The sequence below is a fragment of the Suncus etruscus genome, chromosome 8 (genome assembly GCF_024139225.1).
Source record: "Suncus etruscus isolate mSunEtr1 chromosome 8, mSunEtr1.pri.cur, whole genome shotgun sequence".
NCBI lineage: Eukaryota > Metazoa > Chordata > Mammalia > Eulipotyphla > Soricidae > Suncus > Suncus etruscus.
In genome coordinates this window covers 29,288,899-29,302,571 of record NC_064855.1, presented here as the reverse complement: position 1 = coordinate 29,302,571, position 13,673 = coordinate 29,288,899, and positions in this window count along the sequence as shown.

Genomic DNA, 13,673 nt, shown 5'->3' with positions numbered 1-13,673 from the left:
TTTGATAATTTCCAACACCCATTCTTGATTAAAAAAAAAAAACCTCATCAAGATGGAAATTAAAGGAACTTTTCTCAATATAATCAAGGCCATCTGCCACAAGCCAATGGCAAATTTTATTATCAATGGAGATAAACTAAAAGCCTTTCTCCTAAAGTCTGGTACAAGACAAGGCTGCCCTCTCTCACATCTCCTATTCAACTTAGTACTGGAATTACTTGCCCTAGCAATTAGGCAAGAAAAAGATATCAAGGGCATCCATACAGGTTAGGAAGAAGTCAAGCTTTCACTCTTTGCAGATAACATGTTAATATATTTAGTAAACACTAAAGACTGCCAAAAAGCTTCTAGAAACAATAGATTCATATAGCAAAGTGGCAGGCTACAAAATTAACACACAAAATCAATGTTCTTCTTATACACTAATAATAAAGAAGAAATGGACATTAAAAAACTATCCCATTCATATTAGTGCCCCACAAACTCAAATATCTTGGGGTCAACTTAAATAAAGAGGTGAAGAACCTATACAAAGAAAACTACAAAAGACTGCTTCAAGAAATAAGAGATGATGGAAGTGGGGGGAAAAAAAGAAATAAGAGATGAAATGGAGATAACAAGGTAATTAAGACACATACTCTGCTCATGGATTGGCAGGATTAATATAATTAAAATGGCAATATTCCCCAAAGCATTGTACAGATTTAATGGAATCCCTCTAAAGATATCCATGACATTCTTTTAAGAAGTAAATCAAACACTCCTGAAATTCATTTGGGACAATAAACACCCACAAATAACTAAAGTAATTCTTGGGAAAAGGAATATGGGAGGCATTACTTTCCCCAATGTTAAATTGTATTACAAAGCAATAGTTATTAAAATAGCATGGTATTGGAATAAAGACAAATCACCAGATCAGTTGAATAGACTTATTATTCAGAGAATGTTCTCCAGACATACAATCAACTAATCTTTGATAAAGGGACAAGAAATCCAAAATAGAGCAAGGAAATCCTCTTCAACAAGTGGTGTTGGCTCACAACTGGTTAGTCACAAAAATGTAAACTCAGAACCCCATCTAACACCAAAGATCAAATCCAAATGGATTAAAAACCTTGATATCAAAAAAAAACCTTGATATCAGGCTTAAAACAATAAGATATATAGAACAACGTGTAGATAAACTACTATATGATATTGAGACTAAAGGCATCTTCAAAGAGGAAACAGCACTCTCCAAACAAGTGGAAGCAGAGATAAACAGATGGGACTATATTAAACTGAGAAGCTTCTGCACTTCAAAGGAAATAGTGCCTCGGATACAAAAGCCATCCACAGAATGGGAGAAATTATTCACCCAATACTCATCAGACAAGGGACTAATATCGAAATTATAAAAGGTACTAACAGAACTTAACAAGAAAAATACATATAGCCCCATCAAAAAATGGGGAGAAGAAATGAACACTTCCAAATGGCCAAAAGACACATGAAAAAAATACTCCACATACTAATCTTCAGGGAGATGCAAATTAAAACTACAATGAGGTACCATCTCACACCACAGAAACTCAAGAACAAAGAACAAGAAAAATTAGTCCTGGTGGGGAAGTGCAGAGAAAGGAACTCTTATTTTCTGTTCATGGGAATGCTGTCTAGTCCAGCCATTATGGAAAACAATATTGAGATTCCTCAAAAAAAAAAAAAACTGAAAATTGAGCTCCCATATGATCCAGCTCTTTCACTCCTAGGGATATACCCTAGGAACACAAAAATACAATTCAAAAATCCCTTCCTCATGCCTATATTCATTGCAGCACTATTTACAATAGCCAGACGCTGGAAACAACTAAGATGCCTTTCAACAGATGAGTGGCTAAAGAAACTGTGGTACATATACACAATGGAATATTATGCAGCCATCAGGAGAGATGAAAATTTCCTATACTTGGATGTACATAGAATCTATTGTGTTGAGTGAAATAAGTCAGAGGGAGAGAGATAAATATAGAACAGTCTCACTCATCTTTAGGTTTTAGAAAAAAATTAAAGACATTACTGGAATAAAGCCCAGAGACAATAGAGTTAAGGACTAGAAGAGCTGGAAGGACTGGCTCACAATTTGAAGCTCACCACAAAGAGTGGCGAATGCTGTTAGGGAAATAACTAGACTAACAACTAGCAAGATATTGTTAAAGAATGAGAGAAGTAGATTGCCTATCGCCAATACCAGGAGGAATGGGAGAGGAGGGGAGCATTGGTGGTGGGAATGTTGCACTGGTGAAGGGAGGTATTCTGTTTATGACTGAAACCCAACTACAAACATGCTTGTAGTCATGGTGCTTAAATAAAGATTTATATAAAAAAAATAAAAAATAAAATACCAGCCTGAGGGGTCCTGAGAGATAGCACAGCGGTAGGGCATTTGTCTTGTACTCAGCTGATCCAGGACAAATGGTGGTTTGAATCCGGCATCCCATATTGTTCCCTGTGCCTACCAGGAACGATTTCTGAGCACAGAGCCAGGAGTAACCCCTGAACACTGTCAAGTGTGACTCAATAAAACAAATCAAAATAATAAAGCTCTCCCTAGGAACCAATATTCATTTAAAAAAAAATAAAATAATGGGCCATAGAGATAGCATGGAGGTAAGGCGTTTACCTTTCATGCAGAAGGTCATCAGTTCAAACCCTGGTGTCCCATATGGTATCCCGTGCCTGCCAGGAGCAATTTCTGAGCACGGAGCCAGGAAAAACCCCTGAGCACTGCCGGGTGTGACCCAAAAACCACAACCAAAAAAGTAAAATAAAAAATAAAATAAAATACCAGTTTGATTTGCCTATAGATTTTTTGTTTGTTTGTTTTTGGGCCACACCCGGCACTGCTCAGGGGTTACTCCTGGCTGTCTTCTCAGAAATAGCTCCTGGCAGGCTCAGGGGGCCATATGGGACACCAGGATTCAAACCAACCACCTTTAGTCCTGGATCGGCTGCTTGCAAGGCAAACGCCGCTGTGCTATCTCTCCGGGCCCTGCCTATAGTTTTTTTTGTTTGTTTGTTTTTGTTTGTTTTTTGGGTCATACCCAGTGACACTCAGGGGTTTACTCCTGGCTGTGTGCTCAAAAATCACCCCTGGCTTTCGGGGACTATATGGGATGCCAGGAATTGAACCAAGGTTTATCTAGATCAGCCACATGCAAGCAAATGCCCTACTACTGGCCCCTGCCTATAGATTTATTTAATGATTAATATGGTAAACATGCTACATTTTCTTTAATTTCTGCATAAATTTCAGGCAATCTGATTTAACAGATTTTTTTTGTAGAACTGATGAAATGACATCAAAGTGATCAAATTTTAAAAATACAACAGCCAAGTGTAGCTGAATGAATAAGACAAAATTTGAGAGATTCAAACTGCTGTATTCCATGACTCACTAAAAACGTATGAATGAAATTACACTAATTAAGATAGTGTAGTCTTAATTGTGCAGGAACTAGAGAGTTGAAAAGAAACCCATGTTGTGTGACTTAGTTTATGAAAATATAAATATTTTTTTTATTTGACACTTTTTGTACTGTTAGAGTGATTCACCTTTTTCCCCTTCGTCTCTCAAACCCATGATGAGAACCTAGAAGGAATCTGCCCATTTTCGGCGTATTTGACTTTTTACCCCAGTTTATTACTTTTCTCTTCTTCAAACAAAACCATGTAACTTGATCTATCTAGTCCCGCCTCCCAGTTACAGGAGGAAATATGGGAGCTACCAAGACCAAACAGGTGTAAGACCACTAAGTAGCAAGTTAGGCACAGAGGAGACCACTCATTCTCGAAGCCCCGGGGTTGAGGGAGGAAGATATGGGAGGTAGGATGGGAACGGAGGTGTAGGGAGAACAATTCGGTGAAGGGAATCCCCCTGATATTAAGTTAACATGTACCTAAAATATTATTGTCATCAATATGTAAGCCCCTATGATCAAAATAAAAATTATATTATTAAAAAAGAAAATATAAATATTTATTGGAATGAAAAAGACAGCAATTTTTTCAATAAATGATATTGGATAGATTTACTGAAAAAAATTGAAATTTGGCCCTCTAGCATCATAACATAGATGAATTTAAATTTGTGATATATTTTAGTTCTTGAAATAAAAGAAAAGCGTGATAAAAGTAAGATATGATTTATATTACTTTACTTAGGCAATTTAGTAAAAAGAATATAATATGGGGGCTGAAGCAGTAGTGCAGCAGTAGGATATATGCCTTGCATGCAGCTGACCCAGGACGGATCTCGGTTCGATCCCCAGCCAGGAGCTATGGTCCCCAAGCCAGGAGCAATTTCTGAGCACATAGCCAGGAGTAACCCCTGAGAGTCACCGGGGGTTCCCCACCAAAAAAAAAAACCCCGAAAAACAAAGAAAATAAAAGAACATAATATGTAATCTCAGGAAAAAAAATTGGACTATATTAAAGAGAAATTCTGTCTTTATACCAGGAAAGTTAAAATAAAAGTACAAGCCACAGAGTTGAAGAATGCATTTTCAATAAATAAAACTTACAAAAGATTTTTCTCAGTGGGAAGGCATTTGTCTTTTATGAAGCTGACCTGGGTTTGATCCCCAGCACCCCAAATAGTTCCTTAGAAGTGATCCTTGAGCCAGGAGTAAGCCTGAAGCATAGCCAAGTGTGGTCCATAAACCAAATCAATTATTTTTGGGGCCACACATGGCAGTGCTTAAGGATTACTCCTGGTTCTGCGCTCAGAAATCACTCCTGGCAGGCTTGGGGGACTATATGGGGTGCTGGGGATCAAACTGGGTCCATCGGATTGGCTGCGTGCAAGGCAAACATCCTACTTCAGTGCTATCACTCCTGACCCCAAATAATTTTTTTAAATGGGCAAAAGATTAAAACACAAAATATGAACTCAAAATGACCAATAATTACAGAAGTAAATGTTTTATCTGAGTCATCAAAAAAATACAAATTCAAAAATAATGCACTAAAATAATTAAATATTAATACATGTCCTACATTAAATAGATAAATTGGTCCCTTCTCAATTTCTGGGCTCTATAAGTTAGATATATTGTGACATCACTCCCTTTCATGAGTGTATTAAAAATGCTCCTTTAGGGGCCTGAGACATAACAAAGTGGTAGGGCATTTGCCTTGTATGCAGCCTACCCAGGACAAGTGGCAATTCGAATCCTGGCATTCCATATGGTCCCCTGTATCTTCCGGGAGTGATTTCTGAGCACAGAGTCAGGAGTACCCCTGAGTGCTGCCAGGTGTGACCCAAAAACCAAAAATAAAATAAAATAAAAAGTAAAAATGCTCCTTTAGGGGCTGAAGAGATAGCACAGCTGTAGAACATTTGCCTTGCGTGCAGCTGACCCAGGATGGATGGTGATTCGAATCCTGGCATCCCATATGGTTCCCCGTGTCTGCTGGGAGTGATTTCTGAGCACAGAGCCAGGAGTAACCCCTGAGTACTGCCGGGTGTGACCCAAAAACCAAAAAAAAAAAAAAAGAAAGAAAGAAAGAAAAGAAAAGAATGCACCTTTAGTGACCAGAGACCCACACCACAATCCAGATACAAGAACCACAGATGGTTTCCTCAACATGGCAGGTATCACTCCTGAAAACAGAGGCAGGAATAGCCCCTGAGCACTGCTGGGTGTGGCAAAATCCTCCTCTATTCAGAAAAATAAAATAAACTGCACTTTCAATTAATCAGGGGTGGAATTTTAAACGAATGTTTAAGAAATTATCAATAGGGCCCGGAGAGATAGCACAACGGCATTTGCCTTGCAAGCAGCCAATCCAGGACCAAAGGTGGTTGGTTCGAATCCTGGTGTCCCATAAGGTCCCCCGTGCCTACCAGGAGCTATTTCTGAGCAGACAGCCAGGAGTAACCCCTGAGCACCGCCGGGTGTGGCCCAAAAACCAAAAAAAAAAAAAAAGAAAGAAAAAAAAAAAGAAGAAGAAGAAATTATCAATAAGGATCTGGAGTAATACTACAGCAGGTAGGGATCTTGCCTTGCATGCAGCCAACTTGGGTTTGATTGCCCCCCCCATATAGTCCTCCTCCTGAGTAAAGTCAGGATCCCTAAACACCACCCAATGTGGCCCAACAACAAAAGAAATGACCAATAATTTTATTTGGTGCTGAAGAATTAGAGTAAATGGAACTGACATAATATGCCCCAGGTGGAGTAAAGTTACATAACCATTTTGAAAATATTTTGCAGTATTTGCTGAAAGTAAGCACAACTTATATAAACCAGAAATTTCAATGTTAGTAAATCACTCAAAGATATATGTAAATATATGCTTCAGAAGGCGTGTATAATAGTATCCAAACCAACACTATCTTTAGTAGCAAAATTGGAAGCAACACACTTACCTATGAACATGTCAATATTTCATTTAATTGTGAACTATGTACTAAATGAAATATGGCACAGCAATGAAAATAAATTAGTGTTCTTTGTAAACATAGAAGATACCTACTTTTGAGCATTAGACATCAGCTTCAAAGCATTAAGTCAGCTAGACCACTTACTTGCCTTGTACACCGTCAAACATGTTTCAATATCCAACACCAAATGTGATCCCCAAGCACCACCAGATCTGATCCCTAATCACAAAGCCAAGAGTAAGCTCTAAACATAATGGGACGTGTGCCATCTCTCCCCCAGGAAAAAAAAAACCCAATGGATAATTCCACTTATGTAGATAAAACAAGCAAAACTATGATGATAGAGATCAGAGGTGAAGCTGCCTCTGGTGATCAGGCAGGGACAATTATGGATGATTTCTATGATGCTGATAATGTCTAATTTCTTTATCTGGGTGGTGGTAGCTTTGTAAGGGTTTGAAGTTTATAAAAATGAATTTATATGTATACTTTTATGTGTGCATTTTTCTTCCTATCCTCTACTTGAATTAAGAATTATTACATCCTGAGTTTCAAAAAGATGGGCATGAGTGACAGTGTCTATAATGTTCAAGGATTAAATAAACTGAAGACAGTAAATGAATCTCATATTTTTAAGCAGATGTTATTGATGATCTTGACAAGAACAATTTCAGTATTTTCAGACTCACTCTGACACTCCTCAGCTCCTTTAATTCATTGCAGTAAGCTTAGAGGTCTCCCTGACTTGAGTTTTTCCCCAATATTAATTCATCAAGAATCTTTATGCTAGACAACTCTCATTAAAGACTTATTTGCATGGTGTAATTTTTCCCAAAGATGTAATGGCTTTCTATTTTCAGCCTTCCAGATCCACTTCTTTCTTTTTAACATTAAGTAAGCTTCCTCCATCCTCTCACCTCTATCTTGAAAAGTTACTTTTGACTACCTGTCATAAGCTTTCCACCTTAGTCTGGTGAATTTCTTTACCAAGTTCCCCACATTTCATGTTCATTGCCATTCACATTTCTTTATGACTATTTTTATTATTTGTCCACTTATGCCCAACTTGAAATGATTTTTCTACTGTAAAATATTGCAGAAATGCCAGCCAACTTTGAGTCTTAGAGAAAATCACTGATGTCTATAACTACTATAAAGACCTGTGAACAAAAGATTTCATGGGAAAAAGTCAGAAATCTACTCCTGTAACCATTAAAACTTGATCAAAGAAAGATAATACTTCCTTGCTGAGTCCATAAGCATAATAGGTCTGTCCAGGGTACACTTGGTCCCAAAAGATACATGTGAATCTTGGCATTTTTCTTTAGAAAGTTATTCACCGGGACTGGAGAGATAGCATGGAGGTAAGGCGTTTGCCTTTCATGCAGGAGGTCATCGGTTTGAATCCCGGCGTCCCATATGGTCCCCATGCCTGCCAGGAGCAGTTTCTGAGCCTGGAGCCAGGAATAACCCCTGAGCACTTCCGGGTGTGACCCAAAAACCACAAAAAAAAAAAAAAAAGTTATTCACCAATTCCATCTCCAAGAAGAGCATCATCTCCTTCAAATAATAGGAATTCCCAATAGTATTCACCAGTGAACAATATAATCATCACCACATTATACCCAAATGCAGACATATTGTCAACCCATGTCCTTGCCCATGATCCTACCTCAGAATTCTTTTTTCTTTTTTTTTTCTTTTTTTTTTTTTTTGGTTTTTGGGCCACACCCGTTTGAAGCTCAGGGGTTACTCCTGGCTATGCGCTCAGAAATCATCCCTGGCTTGGGGGGACCATATGGGACGCCGGGGGATTGAACCACGGTCCGTCCTACGCAAGCGCTTGCAAGGCAGACACCTTACCTCTAGCGCCACCTTCCCGGCCCCACCTCAGAATTCTTGTAGCCAAATTTCTCCTTTCAATAATGCTTTCTTAGAGTTGTTTTGGGGTTCTTATTACTTCCTGTCAAAATATCAATTGTAGCAATTACCAAAATAAACTCTCTTCCACATTTTCCTTTTCATTCTATCTTCTAGAATAGCAGAAAAGTATTTGTAAGTAGTTATCCAAATATAAATTCTGCCTAATGATACTTGAACATGAATAATGTCAATGTATTGTTATACCTGTGCCTTCTGTCATAACACTGACTTCCCAAATACCTTCTAGTGATTCATTTCCCTTATATCTACTTAAAGGTTCTCTTCGTTTGAAAGTCCCCTAATTTTTTCAATACTTATCCTTTCCTTTTTTATTATCTCTTTTTTATCCTTTCCTTCTAATGTTTTATAAAAGTTTGGGTCATCTTTTAAATATTTGTTAAAACCTACTCTCAAAAATCTTTCTAAGTTCTCCTGTCACTTTCTTAGTCTAGTTCCTGGGTCTTGGGCCCTCTCATGGTGCCTTCGTATAAGCATCTCTTAGAGTGGCTTGCATCTGGCTTACATCTCAGTCTTAGGCATTTCTCTCCCTTCTGAGGAAGGTCTTCCAGGAAAAATAGTATTTTTGACAACCTGTGCTTTCTTCTCTGCTTTCTGGCCACTGTTCATTGTTACTTGGCTTTCTTTTATGACAATAGCAATGATCATCTTTCCTAGGATATAGATTTTATTTGTATGATCCCATTTCAAAACAACAATAAACGGGAAATAATACGATACAAAAGAAACCCATTCAAGAGTCAGAGTGCCAGGATTTGGGATTCTGGCTCAAATATGTGCGACTGTGATATTTGACTTTGGACAAACCATGTCCTGTTTCTGGTCCTCTTCCTCAGTGCTATAAAAAGAAGGATTAGACAAGCTCAGCAATTACAAAAGCATATTCTATGATGGGTCCCACAGGATATGCTATCCACCAGAAAGAATTCTGTGGTCAAATAAACAGAGGCACTATCAAATACATTGTCTCCCCTTTGAGATTTGGATTCTACCACAGATTTTTAAGTTACAGGTCATGAACAGTCTATAGGCCATAAAATTTAATGGATTACAATGAATATTATTAAAATAAATTATAATAAAAGATAGAGGCCACTATCTATAATAAGGGTATTTGTTCATGCAACTCTTGACTAAGTTTTACATATATGGCATGTACATACATATATGTCTTTCTTTGTGAAAAGTTTTGGGCAAACACGTTTTAAAAACACTGCACTGTCCACTTATATTATGGATTTGGCATCACCTTGAAGTAAACCACCTCAAACTTTTTTCTCAGATTTTTTCAAACTTAAATATGACTCACTCCTCCTATAAACACACACACATACACAAACACACACACACACACACACACACACAACCTGTGTGTTGTCTTGATCTGACAAGAGGATATGTTCAGATAAACTCCAATTGGCAAAAGGCAGTTGTGTTATTACATCTCTTAAATTCTTTCCTCATAAGCACCCCAAGATTCTGGAAAGTGGGGAATTAGCTGTGGCAGATAGCATAAGGCTACAGAAATACCCAGAGGAAGAATTTTCTTTCTATTTTTTCTTTTCCTTTTTTTTTTTTTTTTTTTTTTTCAGTTTTGGTCTGTTTTGGTTTGGTTTGGTTTGGTTTGGTTTACACCCAGCAGTTCAGGGCTTCTCCTGGCTCTGAGCCCACTCCTGGTGGGTTCAGGCCACAGAATGAACCTGGGTCAGCCACATATAAGGCCAGCACCAGATCTGCTGTACAATGTCTCAGACCCCTAAGATCCCAGGCCTCAGCAAGGCTTCAAACACTTGGAAATGTGAGTAGACACTTATTTCTGAGCACTAGGATTCAACTGTATGATTTAGATGATGCTCATTTGGTGCATTATTCTATAGCCATTGAACAAGTGAGTATAAGAAAAAGATAAGGCTTTGTTATAGTTGTTCTGTTTTGTTTTTGTTTTGGGCCATGACTGGTGATGCTCAAGGCTTACTCCTGACTATGCACTCAGGAATCATTGCTGGCAATTGCAGGCAATGCTCTAATTACTAAATCGTATACTAGGGATTAAACCTGGGTCACTGTGTGCAAGACAAGCACGCTTCCTGCTGTACAATCTCTCCAACTCTGAGGTAGGTTTTTTTTTTTTTTTTAAATAATAAAGAATAGGGCTGGAGAGATAGCATGGAGGTAAGGCATTTGCCTTTCATGCAGGAGGTCATCGGTTCGAATCCCGGCGCCCCATATGGTCCGTGCCTGCCAGGAGCAATTTCTGAGCCTGGAGCCAGGAATAACCCCTGAGCACTGTCGGGTGTGACCCAAAAAACACACGAAAAAATAAATAAATAAAGAAAGAAAGAATATAATAAAAATGTTTTCTCCTACGCAAACAGCTTCTAAAAACCTGTTTTAACCAGAGTTCTCCAGAAAATCAGAATGCAATAGGAAGTGTGTCTGTGTGTGTCCATGTGTGTGTTTGTGTGTGCGTGTGCATATGCATGCAAATTGTACGGACAAATTTATTATGAAGAACTGGCTCATGAAATTACAGGAGGCAGGGGCCAGAGAGATAGCATGGAGGTAAGGCATGTGCCTTTCATGCAGAAGGTCGGTGGTCCCATATGGTCCCCTGAGCCTGCCAGGAGCGATTTCTGAGCATAGAGCCAGGAGTAACCCCTGAGCGCTGCCGGGGGTGACCCAAAAATAAAAAAAAATAAAAAAAAAAAGAGAGAGAGAGAGACCCTGGACCACAAGTTGTAATGAAAGGCTAAAGAAAATCAATGGTTCGGCTCAAGAGTCAGGCAGGAGTAACTGGGGATGGGCTCAAACCTATTTTTCTTTCTGGGTCTTTTCAGATGGGCTGAGATCAGCCCCATTCAGAAGTCAATACATTTTAATTGATTTATTGATATCTAGATTCAAATGCTAATTTTATCCACAAGCACCCCACAGACACACCAGAATAATCTTTGACTAAATGTCTAAACCTAGACACTACATCAAATTAATAATAAAATCACCAATCATAGAAACTTATTGATCTTCATGTTTAAAGCAAAAAGGCCAAGTGTTGAATAAAACTAAAATTAGATAGAAAACCACATGTTGGGTGAGTCCTCCCCCAGCATAGCGCTTCTAGCCCTTTCAGCCAGTGAGTCTGAAGATGCAGGGTAATGGCTAAGAAATAATTCACAAGCAGTCAGTTAAAGTTTCATCAGAGCCATCTTGCTTTTATTCCCTGGCCCTGTCCACCATGTGCTTGTCCTCATATGTGCGTTCTCATCCAAGCTTTTTGCTACCCCTCTATCTCTGCCCTTTTCTGTTTCTCCTCTCACCTTCCCTCAGTCAGACTTTTTCATTCTTTATTTAAAACAGCCCATCTCATCCCAAATCTGATCATCCAGGTGGGATTAACATCTCAAAAGAAAACTTAGATAAAAGGGTGCTGGGGAGAAGGATTACATATCCATCTTTTCTGTTTTAAACAAAACAAAACAAAAAGTTACAAAACTTTTATTCTCCTGTTCTCCAACAGAAGTGGGAACTCCATATCAGAACTTAAAGCATCAAAATTTAAATTGTATACAATTCTTCTCAAAACAATTAGCTTTTCCACACTTCTACATATACAAAATTTTTTCCTAGACTTCTCTGAGCATAAACATTAAAACTTTTGTATAGATACACTTATAGTTTGGAAATTATTAGCATTATTACGCCAAATACCGTTAATAAATCTAGAACATCTGAGTTCCTTTTCATAAACTTCTCTAAACAAAATCACGAGAACATTTCTACAGATAATACAGTTGCTACATAAGATACACAATAAAACATCATATCAATTGGGAAACATTCACTAGGGTAGTTGAGAAATGTTAAAACTAACCATATTAAGCATTTTCTCAGAATTGTGCAAACTAATATTACACTGCTAAAGTTAGATACAAAACTTTCTGTTTGCAGTGGGGCTTAGAACAAAACAATAAGATCCATACAAATAAAACATATTTTAACCAGTAAGATAATGACCAATACAAATAGTGTAAAGAGATAAACCTGAGAGAAAGTTAAGATGCAGGAGGTTCTGAAAAGTAGTTTCTCCTCAGTTGGGCTTTACCTGGGCTTAATCCTCCATTCTACTCCATCTCCATCTGTGTTAGGCTGCCAAGGTCATCAGGGACAGAAAGTCCTTCAGTTCCAGAGCCGGAATCTGGGTTGGGTTACCCGCTCTTCTGCCTGCTGCCAGTCCCCTTCCAATGGAGCTTTTATTTTGGCTTCTTCCCAATCAGTGATTTTTATAGGTTTCTGCAGGTTGGGAGGTCGAGGTCTTCTTCTGGTAGAAGAAAGGATGTGTGTCTCAGCCTCTAGGGGGACTGCTCTAAGTTTTCAGCTCTGTCCCCTACACTGCCTACTTGTGTCCTGCCTGAAGGGGTCTCTGCCATGTTCAGAACAACCACCATGTGTGCCAGTGATCTGGACTCTACATTCTCAGTCTGGTTCAAGAAGGCCAGTGATTAGCCACCAGAGAGTTAAGGCACTCACCATCATTGGGGGTCTTCTCAGGTTCTCAGTGTAGGGTACTTATCTGAGACCCACCCATTTCTGGGAGGGGTCTTGGGAACCGGATAATAGGTGTGACTTTACCTGCAAGACCCGGCCCATTCCTGGGAGGGGTCTTGGAATAGGTAGATAAACCCGGAAGCCAGGGGATTAAGGGCTTTTGCCTTTTGGCCCTGCTGGGCTCTCTGAGGGAGATGGCTGAAAGAGGATAAGACGCAGGGCAAGCCTAGAATGGCTGTATGCTTGAAAGGTTATGAGTAGGCCACACACATGTGGTGGCTAGGGCCTAAATAAAGATGATTCTTCCTGAAGCCTGCCTGTGAGTGAGTGATTTCGCGTTTCACCTGGGCCTGAAACTCGCCGGTTCATGGGGTTGCTAAACCACGTGGCCTGGGATTGCAGAAAGAAATCCATCGCCATCCATTGCCATCCAGCTCCATCCTTAATTATTTAATACAACACTCAGGTCCTATGTCCATGTTCCAGTGCCAGTTGTAGATTAAAATATAAAGTCCACAAGTTGGGTCATGCTGGTCCAGGCACCATGTTTCTAACCCTTCAGGCAGACAGGTCTGACAAAGCAGGGTATAGTGGAGAAATAATACACAGCAGTCAGAAAACATATTTATTGGAGTCAGATCACTTTATTTCTCACAGCTTTTCTCTGCCATGAATCTCTCTGTCATCTGCTTTCTTTTTCCAAGCTCTCCCTGACCTGTGCTCCTAAGCAATGCCTTTTTTCTCTCCTGTCTATTCC